A 17,978-nucleotide genomic window follows, 5' to 3' on the forward strand; every position below is an offset into this window, starting at 1 on the left:
CTATAATTCTATGATTAAGAGTTTTTTATTTTTTATTTTCTTTCATTTAGCTGTGGGTTCCCATATAGCGTTTACAACACATTCACATTTCTATTGGACAATTCTTGTCTCTCTTGCAGACTTCATTTAGAAGGAGGAGGACCTGAAATTAAGATTGGTTTTAGCTTGATTAAGATGTCTGGAATTTGAACTGTTTGCTGGTCCAGTTTTAGAACAGACACAGATACAAAAGAGCAATTTTGAATATGGCAAAACCATCCCTAATTACCTATTCGTTCTGTGGGAGGGAACTATTGTGTTAATCTGGCTCTTTTCATCAGCAGTCTCTGTCATTATGAATACCATTCATTCATTTATGGTAAAAACAATAAAAATAACATTTTCTTCTACATAAAGTTGATCAAAAACTGTTTTCAGAAAGGTTGTATTTTAAATACTGTACAAGAACATGCTGATTTTAACAATTTATTCAACAGAAACTATTTCAATGCCTCAAAATCAAAGTACTTTAATTCATTTTTTTCTTTTTTTCTTCTGAATTTATCTTATCAAAATTTGTATTTTATTCTGTATTAGTATTCATATCATATATATATTCAATATTTTTAGCTCTTCAGTGAGAAAATTTGTAGACTTCAGTAACACAATTCAATAATATCAAACTAAATGCACTGTTTCATTTGTAAATAAACATTCTTAGAGACTTTCCCCCATTACTGTGTGAATGTGAATTCTATATTTTGTCCTAGATTTACACTAAAGAAAAAGTTAGAATTAATTCTACTACTCTCAGGATGAAAACTTGCTCTTTCCAGTGGAAAAGAAAAAGTGAAAGACGTATGTGGGGAAATGTTCCCAGGAAAAAAAAGGGAACCCAAATCCTGTTATCTTGTCACACATACCTTACCACCTTTGGAGATTCACTGCGCTCTGATCCTCCAGTTCTAGTGCTATTCCATGCTTTTTTTTTTTTTTTTTTTTTTTTTTTTTTTTTTTTTTTTTTTTTTTTTTTTTCCCCCCACTTTATTATTTTTTTTTCCATGGATTTATAGTTTTATACTCTCTTTCTGCCTGTCTGTCTGTACATAGTATAGTCATTACAGAGCTATAAATATTAAGAATTTTTAAAAGACATTTTGTCTACTAACCAAGTTTTTTTTAAATTAATTTTTCTTATTATTTTTATTTGCAAAACAATAACAATCTTTTGAGGTAGAACCTCCTATATGATACGTGACACATCTGAGAGATAATGAAGTAAAAATTTATCTACCCACTGAGTAATGAAGTCATTGGTCAACTGTATTATACTGAAAAATTTGTGAATAGTTCCAGTAAGAGTGTTTCAGTTTTAGGGAAAGAAAAATTACTTGGCCTGTCATTAGTGAAGCTATAGTAGTGTCAGCAGGGGAGAAGGTAAAGAAGCCTAAAATAAAAGACAGAGAAAAGGAGAAAACCTAATTAATGGAGTTTGTAGATTGGAAAGCCTATATGTGGTTCATTTAAACATGAATATCTAATGTAAGGCTAGGCAATCCCTTATAGCACTGACTTCTATAAACTGTAAAAAAAGATCATGCTTTAGTCCTGCTATTACTTTACCTTGATGATAGGAGGTTAGAATATGAATGCAGTTTGAAAGATAGTACCATTTCTTTGATACATCAAAAAGCACTCTGCAGTAGACTGCTACTTTAGTAGGACACTTATAGTCAAAGCTAGTATTTGACTATGCTCCTAATGTCATATTACAATGACAGAAGCTCTAGATATATCAATTTAATCTTAGTTCAAAAAAAAAAAAAAAAAAAAAATCTTTTAGCTCTGCTATAGTGAAGTCAAAATGGACTTTTATAGTTTTTCAGCTTGAAATTGGACAACGAACAACTTTTATAGTAAAAATGAAATGCAGAATATGGTTGAAAGGGTAATCATATTCAGAGTTGAAAAATATAGCACCTACTACTTATTTGGCACTAAAGTTTCTAAATAGGAAACTATGTTAACAAGATCAAGATTACACAATTAAAAATTGACTTCTCTGACTAGTAAAAGATAGTGGCTCTGTATTTCTTGTTCGCTTATTTTACACTCTTTAAGGATAACTGTGTCTTTGAAATTATCCCTCATTTATCCTGATGAAAAGGAGAACTAGGCTCACTTCAGTGGTATTAGTTATACTGCTCAAAATAATGTTGAGTGAGCGGATTTTTGAGTCATCTTTTGTGTTTTTAAACTTCATCAGTCTAATATTTTATTTATTTATTTTTGTTAATGTTCATTTGTCAAATTAAAACACATAAAAAGTTCTTACAAAGGATAGGTGTTATCAGTTACTGGTTTTACCAGACTGTAAAATGAATCCACAGAGTGAGTCATGCAGTTCAATGTAGTTCAACGGAGATACCTGGCAGCTACTTGGTTACTCACAAAGAGATACGGAAGTGGTGTGTACACAAACTCATCACCAGTATAATGTTTAAGAGGCTTATTTGACATTAAAAAATTTCCAAGTCTAGATATAATCTAACTCAGGCTTCAATTATGTAATTTGAATGAGTGGACTTAAAGATAAAAAAGTACCATCTGTAGATAGTGTGGGTAATTCTTTCTCTGTGTATCTATTGCCTTTTTCTAGGAAGCATTGTAACTGCATGCAAAGACACAACAAATGAACACTCCTAATTGCAGTGAACAGCACTTGGAAGCTTCTTGTTGCTCAGTTCTTACTATATTTGCTATATTTGGTTGGAAGCCACATCCTTGGAAGAAAATTGCCTTCCAGCTCCATGTCAGACCCATTGGGATTCCTTAACAGTGGCAACAATGACAAACTTCCTTCACTCCCAAGCCCCAGCTACTCATGAATCTACGCAGCTTCTCATTTGTACTTTGCTGTCATGGCTGCAATAATGAATTTCTGTAAAGTACTGTGGAAGTAAACTTTCCAGCTCTTTGCTTTGCTTATGAGGTGTTTTGTGGTTGGGTACCAAACAGACGTGTCGAATTACCTAACTTTAATTTCAAGTAATTGGTGAACAGAATTACCCTTGGGGTTGAGGGAATTATAAACAATGCAGCTCCTGGTACTTTCTCCCCTCTGGATAGAGCCAAGTAGAAATTGCTGCTGGTGGGTATGTTACAGCTGCTCGTGACAGACTGGGAAGGTGGATATTTGCAAATAGTACATTTCACTTGACCTTCGCTGCTTGGCAATGAAAGAAAAAATGTCTGAAGTACATGTCTGGGGTTTTGGTAAGCACTATCTTTCCTGTGATTTCTGTGATAATCATTTATATCTTGGTAATCATTTAAGACAATTTCTTCTGAATAAGTTTTGATATGCACAGAATTAGTCTAATGAAAAAGGATAATCCAGACTTAACTGCAAATGTTGCTCTTTATGTTATGTCTGCAAAAGAAACGTAAGTCTTATATTGATTAGCAGGAAAAAAAAAAAAGAGAGAGAGAGAGAGAGATTAATAATATATCTGATTTTTCCTGCATTTATTTTGTTTATCCTTTTTGTAGGAATGAGATGGTGAAGTGTAATTCATGGATTTTTCACTTTCCAGAAGAATTTCTGAGAACTTACAGCCCTGACAGAGCTCTACTGTTGTTGTCAAACTCAAAGGGCCTGATTCTCATGTCACATTGTTTATTTCCTTAACTTGAATTGGTTTAATTTTGTTTTATGTTGGGTATGCCAACACATGCTTCTCAGGCTATTCTGTTCTGGACTCTCCAAATCAAGAAGTGAGAATAATTCAAATCAGTTTGAGATAAATACCTGAGCTGAAGTGGTCCCTTTCAGACTTGATTGGCATTAAGTAGGAACACAGCAGGTCTGTCAAATCCTTTCTTAATATAAACTAGTCAGATTATTTTGGATATCTCCATCCCTATTTTTCACGTGTTGCTGTTTCCTCTGTTGCTCTGATCACTGCTGAGGCTGATGGGATTCTGTTGCATTTTAACCACAGTAAGAATCTGTTGGGCCACCTAGCTTCTGAAATATCTTCAGGGACTTTATGAAACAGTCTCTAGACCACAGAGCTAACCACCGGTTGCAAAGAGCCTCAGTTAGACACTTATGCAGAAGCACTGACAAAGGAGGTGAGGAATGATGACCACGCAACTTTAAAAGTCACACTGCATAGAAAGTTAGTCCACTTGTTTGGGTGATGGCTTTTACACTTAACCATATGCATACACTTTTGTAAAATGCTCAGACTGAAAGTCTTGTAAAACATACAGGCATACAAACCTGAGGAAATTATTAAGAACATGATCAGCATCCGTTAGAGTCTTGCAAATATCAGGCCATACATCCCAATGTAAAATGATATAGGTATAGGTGTTCCCATGATATTGCAGTCCCACGGGTGACAGAAGAAAAAGTGCAGTAGTCTGCTGTAGGGAACTAAGAAAGGCCTTCAGCATCCTAGTATATTACTGGCAAAGGCACCAGCTGGCCAAACTTTGTAGACCACCTTTTCTTTTCAAAACAGCTAGCTATGCCAATGGTTAAATAAATAAATAAATAAATAAAATTAGGAAGAATACAGTGTTTAATAGACTCTACTTACTATTACTGTGTGTTTTAGATGGCGAATTGCTATTGTTTGTAAGATGAAACAAACTACTGAGGGGAAAAATAGGGTTTTATTTTTATGTTCTATATCTCTTTTCAAAACCATTGTTAACGGATGGTTGCAACCAAGAACCATACTGTGAGGTATTATGTGGCTTCGCTGTAAAATAAAAATTGAATTTGAATTCTTATAATACAAGAGATGAAAGGCATTACTGTGTTGATTTCTACATCGACTCCCATAGTAATGAACAGTGGCAGTCCAGGCCCACTCACAAAACAAAGAATTGGGTTTGCATGATAAAGTGCTTCTTTCAAGAGAAAGAAAAATCAGATATCAGATTTTTTGCTTTCCGATGCCACAGGACATTTGATGTCTTACTTGTTCAACAAGTTTTACTCGCAGCTGCTTGTCAGGGCCTGAAGATTGCCTCCATTTTGTTTGGTAACTGTAACTTAACCTGGGACCAGTCTGCTTTACTTGCAAATGGTATCTCTCCCGTTTAGAGCACTATCCATAATTACATGTCTGTGAGTGAGTGTGCTAATGCATTATTTACCTATAGCATTACATACTGCAAGCACAGAACTGTTTGTACATGAGGACAGAAATGTCTATGGGGTGGTCTCTATTGAAAGCCAGGAATACTCTATGATCAATTTCTATGGGTTTCAGAATACATTTGAGAGACAAGGAGACAAATCTTGGGCTTGCAAATACAATTTTATTCCAGTTGAGACTAACGGAAGATAGAAGTTTGGCCTCAGGTGTTTAAAGCCTTTCCTTCCTTTTTAACTACACTTGCCTTATCGGCCCCAGACCGTTTCAAGTTTGTCAGCTTTTAACTGTGGGAAAATGAGTGAGCAACCGTCCAAAGCCCTGCCTGCTTATGGGAAGCTGCTTCTGCTGCTTTCACCATCTGTCCATGACACTTGCACCCCAGCCCTGCTTCCTGCCTGTAGTACCCATCAGCAGCACACATCCTCCTGCAAAGTTACCTCCTTTGTGCACCAAAACCAATTGACAGATGCATGACAACATCTGAGCTGAAGCCTCTCTGCTTTGGTGCTTTTTTTCCTCCAGTCCTAATGCCTCTCTCTGTGGTCTTTAATTATTAGATTTCTTCTGTTATTTATTTATTACCAAACTGTCTATGCACAACTGGAAATTAATCTAATTCTGTGAGATTTTCAATCTTTTAGAAAAGTTATGGGGCAGGATGTTCTGTGAGCTTAAGTCTTTCCTTTTAGGTTTGATTTATTTCTCATTTAATATGTAATGTTAAAAATTTGCCCCTATATAATCCTAGTTCCAATGACACGTTTGCTACAAGCACTAATTCATTCCCTTTTGCAGTGCAGTGTCAGACTAAATAGAGGACAGTTAATTTTTTTTCTGTTATTTCTTCCATTTCCTTACTAATACTGCTGTAATGTCATTAGTATGCTTTGCTCTTTCATTTAGTGCATCGGTAAAATCAAGGAGCCTGAAAATTTCTGTGTTCTTTTTGGCTTTTTGTTTTTGTTTTTGTGGGTTGTTTTTTTTTTAGATTTAGGATTTACTCTGACCAAATTTTCAAGTTTTTTTTTTGTTTTGTTTTGTTTTTTTTTTTGCTAGTAACATTTTATTTTATAACAAGAGCTGAAATTCTTGTGTTAAAAATTCTTGAGTTTAAAATAGCTAAAAACTCAGAATGAGGCCCTGACAACAGGTCTTTTAGGTTAACAAGTATTAGAAAAGCAACAAAAACATTAAACAAAAAACAAAAAACCAACAACCAAGAAAAACAACCCAAAGCATCAGTCTTCTAATTTAACATTTAACATTCCTATTTGCTTATAGAAAACTAACCATTGTCTCTTAGTACTCCTAATTTTTGATGAGCTTCAGAAAGGCAGATTTAGCTTAATTTAATCACCCAGTTGACCTCCACATTTTGATTTTTTGAAGAGTTATAGAAGTGATCATGTATTCAAATTTCAACAGATCTGGTCATTCTGATTTGATATTTGATAATTTTGTATGGGTCATTTATCCCAAGAAATACAGTTTTACTCTTTCAGCAAGAAAATGCCTTTTTTTACCTCCTCTACTGTGACCATTTATCTAGTGAAAAGGCATCATATTCATGATGTCACCATGGACCGGGAGAGTGTTCAGGGATATTATAACCTATTAAGAAGTTTGCATTGTTATTTCTAGTTTATTACCACTGGTAGAGGTGCTCATGTAGTGTGAACACAAATGAGCCCTCTGTCTTAACCCCATCATGGATAGGAGAAGAAATGAAGATCATATAGTTTGATCCTAGCTGAGAATGGAATCATAGTATTATAGTATTATTTCTTTACACATTCATCACTCGGTGTCTTTTTCTGCTCCTTCAGCATAGAAGACAGTATTAGTGGCCTTACTGAGTCACGTTTATCATTCACAATTAGAAAAGAGATGGGGTTTTTTTTGTTTGTTTGTTGGTTTTTTTTTCTGTTTGTTTGTTTTGTTTTCGTTTTTTAAAGGACCTTTCATAACTTCCAGAGAACACAATTTCTGCTACATTTTAGGAATATTTAATGTTCAAACTTAGAAAGCAAATAAAAACAGAGATCCAAACACATAAAAATTATGTCAAACTAAAAAAGAATTCACATAGCACATAATAAAGCCAGGGCATGAAGAAAAATAACAGCAATAGAGAAATACTGGGACTCACATGATTCCAAATTACCAGCCACTCTCCTCTACCTGTTTAACAAGAAACTCAGTGTTCTGGTTCTCCATGGATGGGAACAGAAATAACTGAGGTACAACTCAGCCACCTAAAATACGATGGTTGAAACAAATATGACTAGACAGGTAGAGGGTGCAGTAAGCAAGCTGAGGAGTCAGAAAAAAATTAGGCTAAAAAAAAAAAAAAAGCATGACATATCACTAAGGAGAGAAATCTCTCTGTAATAGGGCAACTCACTGCACATGGAAACCTCACCTCCAACGAACTTTATAGTTTATATGATTATATTATTTACATCTGATCATTCAGTTTAGTAAAACAAAAAAGCACCATCTGCCCAACCGCACTTTCCTTCCAGGAAATTGAAATGAGAACGGATGTTGTCTTTCATGCTTGTTTTCATTCTTTTTCGTATTTAACTCTTAGTACAGTTGATATATACTCAAAAAGAAATGTAAACTGATCCATTCCACAACCACTTTTCCAAGCACAGAAAAGGGGGAAAATAAAAATAAAAAATAAAAAATAAAGGACCAGATTAGAAAGCAAAGAGAGACTAAAATAATAATAATAATAATAATAATAATAAAACAAAAACAAACAAACAGACAAAACAAAACAACACTGAAGTAGATTTCAGTGCAATTAGGACTTGGGGACATCATTGCCTATGTTTCTTGGCGACTTTCTTTTTCCTAAAAGGCATGTAGTTAACCAGAAAGGAAACAGCACAGAGTGTACTGGGGACCTATGACCCCTTGGAACAAGTTTCACGCTTCATTTTTGAGATTTCTGAAATGTCACAGGTAACTGAAAGCCCCATCCTCCCTTCTGTCTCCCAGATAATAGGGGTATGTGCTTATATACTTAAGCATGAACATCAAATAAGTGTAGAAGAAAGACTCTTAGTTATATTTTGATGTATGTGCTTGGCAGTTTGGTTGCACAGACTGAGCTGTTGTGGTAGCTTGAGTTTTTATTGCAGTTCTCAGAAAATTCTGCAACATCTGCCTGTCCATTTTTTTTTTAATGCTTGTATTCTTTCTGTAGTTAAAATTAAGGAGCTATATGCCCATCAGGCACAAATAGTCAGGCTGCAGTCATATTCTCCAGGGAGCACTGTTCTTCCCATACACATTTTATAGAAACTGCCAGCATATATGCAGCTTAATCCTCATGTTTGTCTGATAATCTGTGAGTATCTCTGAGGTGAGCAGGAAGGATGATGAATCTCCTCTACACACTTCACCACACTGAGGTAACCAGAGACTGCTGTTGGCACCCAGTTTAAATGAGGATAGCCACAGATCTGCTCAAACCTACGCAATAACTACAGCAGCTTACTCACAACGAGCTGCTCCACTGACTCACTAGCTGGCAGTTTTTATCTTTAATTGCACCTCCCCACATGTTGGACATGACCCATTCTTCACTAGATGTTAGTGTTTCCCCTTCTTGCCTATGTATTAAGTACACCTCCTAGTGGCTGTGGAACAGGAAGCCTTGAAAAGATCAAAAAACAGCACAGAGCCTACACTGGGAACGACAGCTGTTAACTGATAGACGTCTTCTTCCCCCCACCCTTCTGGATTGTCCACATTTTCCTTGGCAGAAATGTTAACATGCGATAGACGATTAAAGTTCAAGTTATCATCACTGTGTTATTAGGGATTTGTTTTCACCCTGGAAGTGACCAACTACTAATTTTGGGTTTTCACAAGAATTCAAACTGCAATTTTAAAAGGTTTTTGCATCAAAACCCAAAACTTCTAGTAACATAAAAAGAGCACTTTTTTAAGGACAGTCTATTGGGTAGTTTGGCTTGCAAAAATTCAGTTTCAGTGCCTATTTTGTCACAGCCATCCTGCAAGACCTCAGACATTCCTCTGAGGTTGTTTTTTTGTTTTGTTTTGTTTTGTTTTGTTTTGTTTTTGTCTAAATGGTGTATGCAATACAAGTTCTAAAGTCAAGAAATAAAAAAGGAAAAATGTACTAGCATAGGCACAAATCCATTCATCACAGTTTTACTGCTTGCAATACTCATGCCTTAAACAGCCTAAATCTCTCTGGTCCCAGTCCTAAAAAGTATTTGAAACAAATTAGGTGCATAAGCACTTTTGAGATTCAGGCTTCTAGGCCTTCATTTCCCATGTCTATAATACAGATAATAGATGCTCTTCCTTACCCAGATGGCCTAAGGATATTCATTAATCACATTAAGGTTGTAAGGTGATCAAATACTATAAATAGTGGAGTTGCATGAGCTCCATCTTGGTGGTTACCTGGGAGATATATGGATCAACACATCCCTACTTTGCCCCTTTGGGGTTGATATGGCCATGCTTTTCACTGATCAGATTCTCCATGTTTTATCACTGTTCTGGTCAGATCCAAAACCACAAGTAGAATATAGCTTTGGAGAGAGGTAAAAGCTGTGCCTTCTAATTTGCTTCCTTCTCTCTTCCCCATCAGTGTAATAAGTCTCTCCTCTCTGTATTAACAATTAATAGTCTTTAAAATGCCCTTTCGGAAATTTTAACATTTTTATTTTTACTTAGAGAGTGCAAAATAATAGCTGCAAAGCTACCTACTTCTATGCTGCTATTTAGCTCGATAATAATAATAATAATAAAAAAACCAACACTTACTTGTTTAAATCAATTTTATGCAAAAACAATGGTAAAGGCTTAGTGCTTTGCATGCAGAGATCCTTCTTGATGGATAAAGAATGCACCAGAGAATGGAAGTGCCTGTCTAATTGGAATGTACTACCGTACTGAGAACTGCTCAGCTCTATGGTATAGACCCTGAGCTGCTAACAGATATCCTTCTTTAGCTACAAGACTGTGCTTTTGGAGTAAAGAAGATCACAGCTCCATCTGTACTGTTGCTGTGATGTACTGAGTGGGAGTTGTGTACAGGACAGTGAGAACTGTGAAGTTTGAAAGTGGCCATAGATATTATAGAGAGCTCTCAAGCTGTGTTTTTTTCTTTTCTTTATATTTTTTTTTTAAGTCTATCTTGAATGAAGCATTTTTATATTTTTACTTAGTTAACTCTCTGAACATTTTTTTCCCCATTTTCATTATCTTACTTACTTTTAAGCAGAAATAGCAAGAGCAAAATACCATGAAATGTGGATTTTTTATTTTACTTTATTTTTATTTTTTATTTTACTTTATTTTAATTTTTTATTTTTTTATTTTGTGTGTTTGTGATATTTCTGATTAGAAGGGGAAAAATCTGATGAGAAAGACTAAGAATATGAGGTTTATATGCAAGTATATATCCCACACGCTTTTGTTATCCTTGCTCATTCTAATCCTGAATTCTTCCTTTTGAACACTGAGTAATGTGGATCCTAGGATTACAAAAGGAAGGATAGATCCAAAAGAAATTTATAGAGGCAGTCTGAATCTCCTTAGCTGAACATTATGGATGTTTCTAATCATGGCAGTCAAATATTCAAGGCCATTCTGAATTTTGATTTAGATTTTTATCTGGTACCAGTGTGATTTGTATCACCTTATGGAATAATGTCAGGAAGCACAGCTGGGCTTGGCTACACCATCAGCCTGCCCAGCCCAATTCTGTGCCCAGCCTCAGAAATAAGGGATGCTGTTTAGGGAAATCACACAAACCTGGCTGCTTTCTGCAGTTCAGTACCATTCACAACGATTGGATTAGGGCTATTAGAGGGTACACCTTCACTTAATCCCTTTAGCATCCCTTTAAGGACCTGTTGTCCATGATAAAACAGCCAGATGTAAAGCCCCTTACAAAATGAAGTTCTCTAGGGGAAACACTGACAAGCTCCTTTAGTCTGTTAGCACTGTTGGGTGCTGCTTTAATAAAGGAACTCCAGTTGCACTGTGAAGCAAGAGCAATGCATGACTGCGATATCACTGTCATGTGAATGAGCTGTCCCAGTACTGCAGAGTCTGCTCTTTACTGTATGCAGAGACACATCAATACTGAATATAGTGTGTTAGCAAAACAGAATGGAAACCTTTTAGGTGAAGAATGGCTTTGCTGATTGCTTTGCTCTACCAGAATGGGGTGTGTTTTCAGGCATTCTGATAAATGTGTGCTATTTTTCAGCCATTCAGTGTGAAGTGCTGTAGGTTTCGTATAAACTTTTATTGCTCACCACAGGCATGGAAGGATTGATTACATTGTTTGGGGATTTCCTAACTTCTGAGTCTGCCTCTTTAGCCAGACTTAATACAGTACACAAGGGGAACAAAATGCTGTTGGGCTACTCAGTAGCTTGCTTTCTACCTTTATTTTTTTGAGATCATCCCATCTGGTTTGGAATTGTATAGTCCACAGTCAGCCTCATGCACCTAACTTCTGAGAATCCATGAGGCCTGAATGCAGCTGCCCTTTTAGTGATGGGCATAAGAGTGCCCTGCTATAACTATGGAGAATAAAGGCAAATCCATAAACAGAATGTAAAGGGTTATTTTATGTAAATACCTACACTCTTGTGTAGTTCTGAACATCACTGAGAAGGTGATGAAGCTTAACCTTGGGAACTGGGGTGCTGGAGATGTATGGATTGTGCGAGCAATTTTGGTGTGTCTACACTTAGATCTCTTTAATGCCAAGGGGAGGCAAAGGCAGATGACTATTTTCTGATGCAAATGCCTGTCTTAGTGACTTTATAAAATAACTTAGGGTCTCTGGACCAGTTACTGGAGGTACTACTTCTCTCCTATTCTAACTGAGACTTAGTCTGACTACCTGAGTCTGACCTCAGGTTTACCATAACTCAGTTTTTCCAGTTCTCAGGTCACAGTTCTCAGGCTGCGAAGGCTGGGAATGTTTCTTTACTTTGTATCATCAGATATGGGACCAAGAAAAAAAAAAAAAATAAAAAAAAAATATTTTGTCATGATCTACATTTTTTACAGTTTCTAATAGGACTGCATGTACCCTTGTAAAGATGCTGATCTGGATTTCAACTACTTCACAAACTGAATCTACTGAAATTCTCCTCTAGTTTTATGCAGGACTCTTATCATTATTTGCTAGCTACTTGGCACATTGTTTCATTCTTGATTGCTGGACAGAAGTCAGGAATATATCCCTTAAAATGAATGCTGCTTTTATTGTTAAAAACCTAGCATGAGGAGACTGGCGCCCTAGTCATTATGGACAATACAAGCTTTCAGTAAATAAATAATTCAATTCAATTAAAACAAATGTTCACCCTGATGTACCATAGTATCTAATTTCTTTAACATGCATTCTTGAGAGGTGTTTATGGGAAGTGATCCTTAATGAAATCTTCAAGGAAGGTTCTGTAAGAAAGCAGAAGTTGTGGTGCCATCTTACTTTCCTGCCAGGAGTGCATGATGTAAAGCTTAAATAGAATTCCAACTCAGAATAAGCCTGTAGAGTTGTGTATGGAAACAAAGGTTCAGACTGGCTTCCTGTAGGAACATATCGTCTCCTACTTCCCAGTGGCAGAAAGGCTCTTCTTATACTGGGGAAGTGGACAGTGAACTAGATAACGAGCTATGAAATTTTATAAATCCTGTGCTATCATGTCTACCAGTGTCCTAAGCCTTCTGCAAAGCTGTACCTGTTCATAACAACCTTGGCTAGCCCTATGAACACAGAGACTCCTCTCTGGGAAGCTACAGAAGGAGATGTGGCCTGGTGGAAATCAACAAACTGCGCCAACAGGTTAGGCAGCTATTCCTGAACTCCTGAGCCTAGTGCTTTCTACTGGCTAGTCTCCTCTGGAGGTTCAGAGCCTGCCTCTATACACAGATGTGAGGATGGAGTCCTGGTTTGGTCTACTGGTCTGGGAACAGGAACATCCTGCCATCTTTGTCACTTTAAAACCAAATCCTATAACCCTAACTCAATCCAAAAAGTAGGGGGAGAATGTGACTCAACAGACTTGTATTAATACCCCTGGGGGAGGTTCACCATTCTGTTTTTCTGCCTGAATATATATGTGGGAGGGTAACAATGTGTTGAGAAGTGAGAACATTTAGGGACAGAATCTTCCCAGGAATGAATGTTCAGATTGCCTACCAAAGCAACTTGAGGGCAGGAACCAGTCCTTAAATTTTATCAGACATCTGGGCAAATAAAACCAGTTTAGCTCAAACTGCCTCCGTTTTTCTTGCTCAGTATAAGACATCAATTTTTGAAAGTAAAGACTGGGTAAGTGAACAGATCCTTCACCCTCCTTTTCCTTTGAGAAAAGATATATGGCTTTGCTTGAAACCAGCAATCTACCCAAAGTGAAATTCACATGATACAAACTACAACTGAGCTTAAGCCTCAAAACTCAGATCTGGATCCAGATTTCAAAAAGTGAGACTGAGGATGAAGTAACAACCCACCTAATCCAAGCCAATGTAAACCCAAATCTATCCCAAATTTGTTAAAGGCTCACTAAAACCACACTGCTTTCAGCTCATGTAATGACCTTTGGGCATTTTTTTTCTCACAGAATGATTTAACCTTGACTCATCACTGCTTCCTCACTGGATGCTATCTCACATATGTTTGTGATCCTTTATCTACAGAAATTCTTCTCAGAATCGCCAAAAGGAAGTAGTTTATATATAAAATATGCACCATGGTACAACCAGAAAAGAGGAAAACAAGAAAGAGAAAAAGAATGCAGAGAAGCCAGTGCTTTTTCTTGTCATATAAAGTGTTGCCAAGTACTTTTCATTTACATAGATGACTTAATGATGATTTTACGATACTTAAAATTACTACCGCCCACAAGAGATGCATTAAAACTTTTATCAATATGTCTCTTCTACAATCTATTTGACTGTAACAATGCAGAGATCACTGGGGAAAGCAAACAAACAAACAAACAAAAAAAACCCCATCTTCATGCCATTCACCAGATATAAAACTCTGTGACCTCTCTAGATTAAAAAACAAACAAATAAATAAATAAATAGATCTTCTACTAGTATCGACATGATTTAAATTTACATGAACAAATAAGCTGTTTCACACAATAGAAACAAGTAATAAAGTAGGACGAGAACTGTGACCAGCCTGGGACCTCTTAAAGACCCCTCTGGACCTGGCAGGAGCTTGCTTTTCCTATCTCAGGGAAAGCCCCCTATGCTGGTCTAATTACCTTTTTAAATTCATATCTAGAACCACAGGCTGCCTCATGGGATTAAGCACAGTATGCTTTGCAAATTGAAAATAAGATAGCTGTTAGGGATATACACTTGCCTCTATGATTACAGCAACAAACAATGGCAAAACATTAATTTACATCTATTATAATAGCGAAACAAAGCCCTGGATTTTCTTCATGTTATAGGCAAGAGATAAATCTGCAAAGGTGAGATTCTAAAAGGTGTAGGCTCTAATGAGGGAGATTTTCTGCAGAGCAGGTAACTGGCAGGATGACATCAATTCAAAGTTATGAGGATTCGGTATATCATTAAATTTATTTTCCATAAAATGGATTGGGTTTTTTATTTAACAGTAAAACTATTCATAGGGAGAAAAAGTTTATATATGTATGGGGTGGAAAACATTTATGTGCGGTGAAACAGTGCAGAGCAGTTGCAACAGCAATCCAGTCATGCCTGGGTCTAAGATTTTTAAAGGTGTTTTATCTGGTAGAAATGAATACAGCATTTACAAATTGAAAATAACTCTGTAAACTCAGATAAGATTGTCTTGGTAATATTTTACCAAGGAAGCAGCTCACCACTGCTTACTTTCAATTAGCCATCTAAATCATAGCCTATACAAAAAGCAATCCCTGCTGCCTTGTAATAAAAAAAAAAAAAAAAAAAAAAAAAAGAAAAAAAAAAAGAAAGAAAGTTAGACTAGTTCCTCAGAGTTTTGATTCATGTTGCTGAATATGGAAGATCTGTAATCTTCTCCTTGGAGTCTATAGTCTAATGTAACTGCTTGAAAGTACTTTCCTTCTGCTACTGGCAAAGATATTTTTTTTTCCTGAAATGAATGGTGATTCATTATAGATAACCCTTCCCGATTAATTTTGTTTTGACTTTAACTTCTGAATAAGAATATAAGCAGTAAAGTACCTTCTCCCCAGATAATAACTCTGCTGTTATTTTTGGTTGATGAAGAGAAATTCACTGTAGTTGATGTAGAAAGAAATCTAAATTTAGAAAGAAAACGAAGTTGATTGTCATCAAAAGTTCTAGCTTTAAGATAAAAAAGTGTCATTTTATTATAGTTACATGCCTGTGATTAATAATAAATACGCATACTTTGAGTCAGTATTCACATTTTCTGGCTTCTGTCTACACAATCTACAGGACTAACCCTCTTGGAGGACTGACTGGTCAAACTGAAGAAACATAATTTGTGTTTACATTTCCAGTGATTCACATGTAATATTTTGGTAAACTTGAAGAGGCTGAATACTAAACATTGCTGCGACAGTGACTGGTACTTATTAGAATCCACCTTTGCAAGAAAAAGAAATTGTGAAGATTACTTTGACAGAAGATAGGTAAGAGCCTAAAAAACAGAGAGTAAGTCACTGCAAATAGCATTTTTTTTCCAGCAAATGAATCTGCTTGATGATTTTGTAGATCAGTCTCCCTAACTTCTCTCTGGGTTTTAACTCAAATTCAGTTTATTTTAGCTCAGTTCTTCAATTTTTTGATAATGATGTTTTCTTTTTTTCAGTTGATAAGGACTAAATCTAACCTTGCTGGATGAATACTACTTCTTGAACTTGTCACCTTTTGCTGTTTGGTTTTGTTTAGCTGGTTTTTTTTGTTTGTTTGTTTGCTTTCATGTTTTTCTTTGTTTCCTTCAGTATTTTTCAAGATAGAGAAGATGCTCTCAATAGATGTCTGAGTTATAAACCAAGATCCACCAACACCCCCAACAAAGAGCAAGAAATATGACACAAATTTTAAAATTAAAAATGAATTCTGCAGCACTACACGATACTTGCAATATATAAAAAGGCTCTTGGAAGGTTGGATGCTATCAAATACACCTGAATGATTTTACTTGCACTCAAAAAAAAAGGTTGAACCATGCATGCACCTTCCTGCAAGCAGTTAGCCCCAGGCAGGAAAGGAGTTTTTCACTCTTTTTCATTCTCCGCTATTTAATAGTGATTTACTACCAGCTAAGCACATGCCTGGTGTTTTAAAGCTGTTGAAGTGTCCCAGTGAAGTCAAGGGGACTAATGTATACTGGGAATCTCCATGCAAAAAAATCAGGTTGATGTTTCACCGTATTGTATAAGAAAGACCTAAGTATTGAAGCATAATTTGATTAACAGTTTGGTCACTTGGGACAAGGACAAATCTACTTTCCCTTTTCTTGCTGAAAGGCAGCATTTTATGTTATTTTGCTTTGATTTATTTTTGATATGTGAGATACTTTATTTATAGATCGAATGGGATACTTTTGCCTTAAACACAAATGCATTTTACATGTATATTCAGCCATGAACAAAAAAAGAAGCCCAGGTCGTGAAAACAGACATTTTATTCTATCTGTGCGTTCCCCAGAATTTCAGCTTACCTTCATCATTTTGTTGCATGCTTTCACTGACATCCACCTATAGCTGTAGATGGACCCACAACTCAGCCTACGTTAGTAATATTTCCTCCTACAAAGAAGTTGGAAACATCTGAAATATTGCTGCAACTGCTACCTGCAGTACAGCCTGCAAAGTTTTACACACTGGCCATGTTCAGCCACAGTCCCTAATCAAAGCCAACATATCAGCTATGTAGCGCAGACAGCCTGCATGTGATCCTAACACTTATGAAAAGCTGTTTGCTTATTGCATTGCTTGTATAGTGCACAGGAGCACTTTATAAAATAGAGACAGGTTGAGGGAGCACCTATAAGAATGCAATAACAATTTATTTTGTAAAGAGTGTTTGTAAGAATCTTAAACAACAGCATCCTCTGAGTTGCAGTAAATATTAATCTGTAGAAGTCTGGGAAAAAAAAACAAATAAACAAACATAAAACACAAAACAAAACAAACAAACAAACAAACAAAAAACCAGGAAACTATTTAACTATGCTAATTCTTGGAAGAAGAAAAAGAACACCAACAACACAAAAACCCACCTGCTTTAAGGGTGGGGGGAACTAGATTAATAAGTTGAGCCAGGCTATTGCGTTGATGACATTTTAGCTTTTTCACTGAAGCTGATTACAGCTTACCTTCTTTCTACATAGATATTTTTAAAGTACCCATTCACGCTGCAGTGAAGAAGTGGAGTACTCTACATATGCCATAAGTTCAGTCATCCAGCTGTGATCTTCCCTGTACCTGAGCAATGTCTCAACAAAATCCCATGTGTGCGGCTGTGTATGTAAATGTATATATATGGACAGATTTGTACCAACTCTGCATTGTTACACTTGACTTACTCTTTTTTTTAATTATGTAAAAAAATCACATTAAGCTGAATCTAATTACTGCAATGTATATTAGAAGCAGGGCACCATCAAAATTTTATTTAAATTAATCAGGTTTTGATTTAAGATATTAAATTCAAATTAATCATGTAAAAATGGAAATGATCCTTGACGTGCTTCCAGCTGTGACTTCAGTCTGTTTTCTCGTGTGAGTCACTTTCGGGATGTCTTGGGGGGAACATTACGAAAATTCACGCCGGTGCTATTTCAAT

This window comes from Excalfactoria chinensis, chromosome 5 (genome assembly GCF_039878825.1).
Source record: "Excalfactoria chinensis isolate bCotChi1 chromosome 5, bCotChi1.hap2, whole genome shotgun sequence".
NCBI classification, from domain to species: domain Eukaryota; kingdom Metazoa; phylum Chordata; class Aves; order Galliformes; family Phasianidae; genus Excalfactoria; species Excalfactoria chinensis.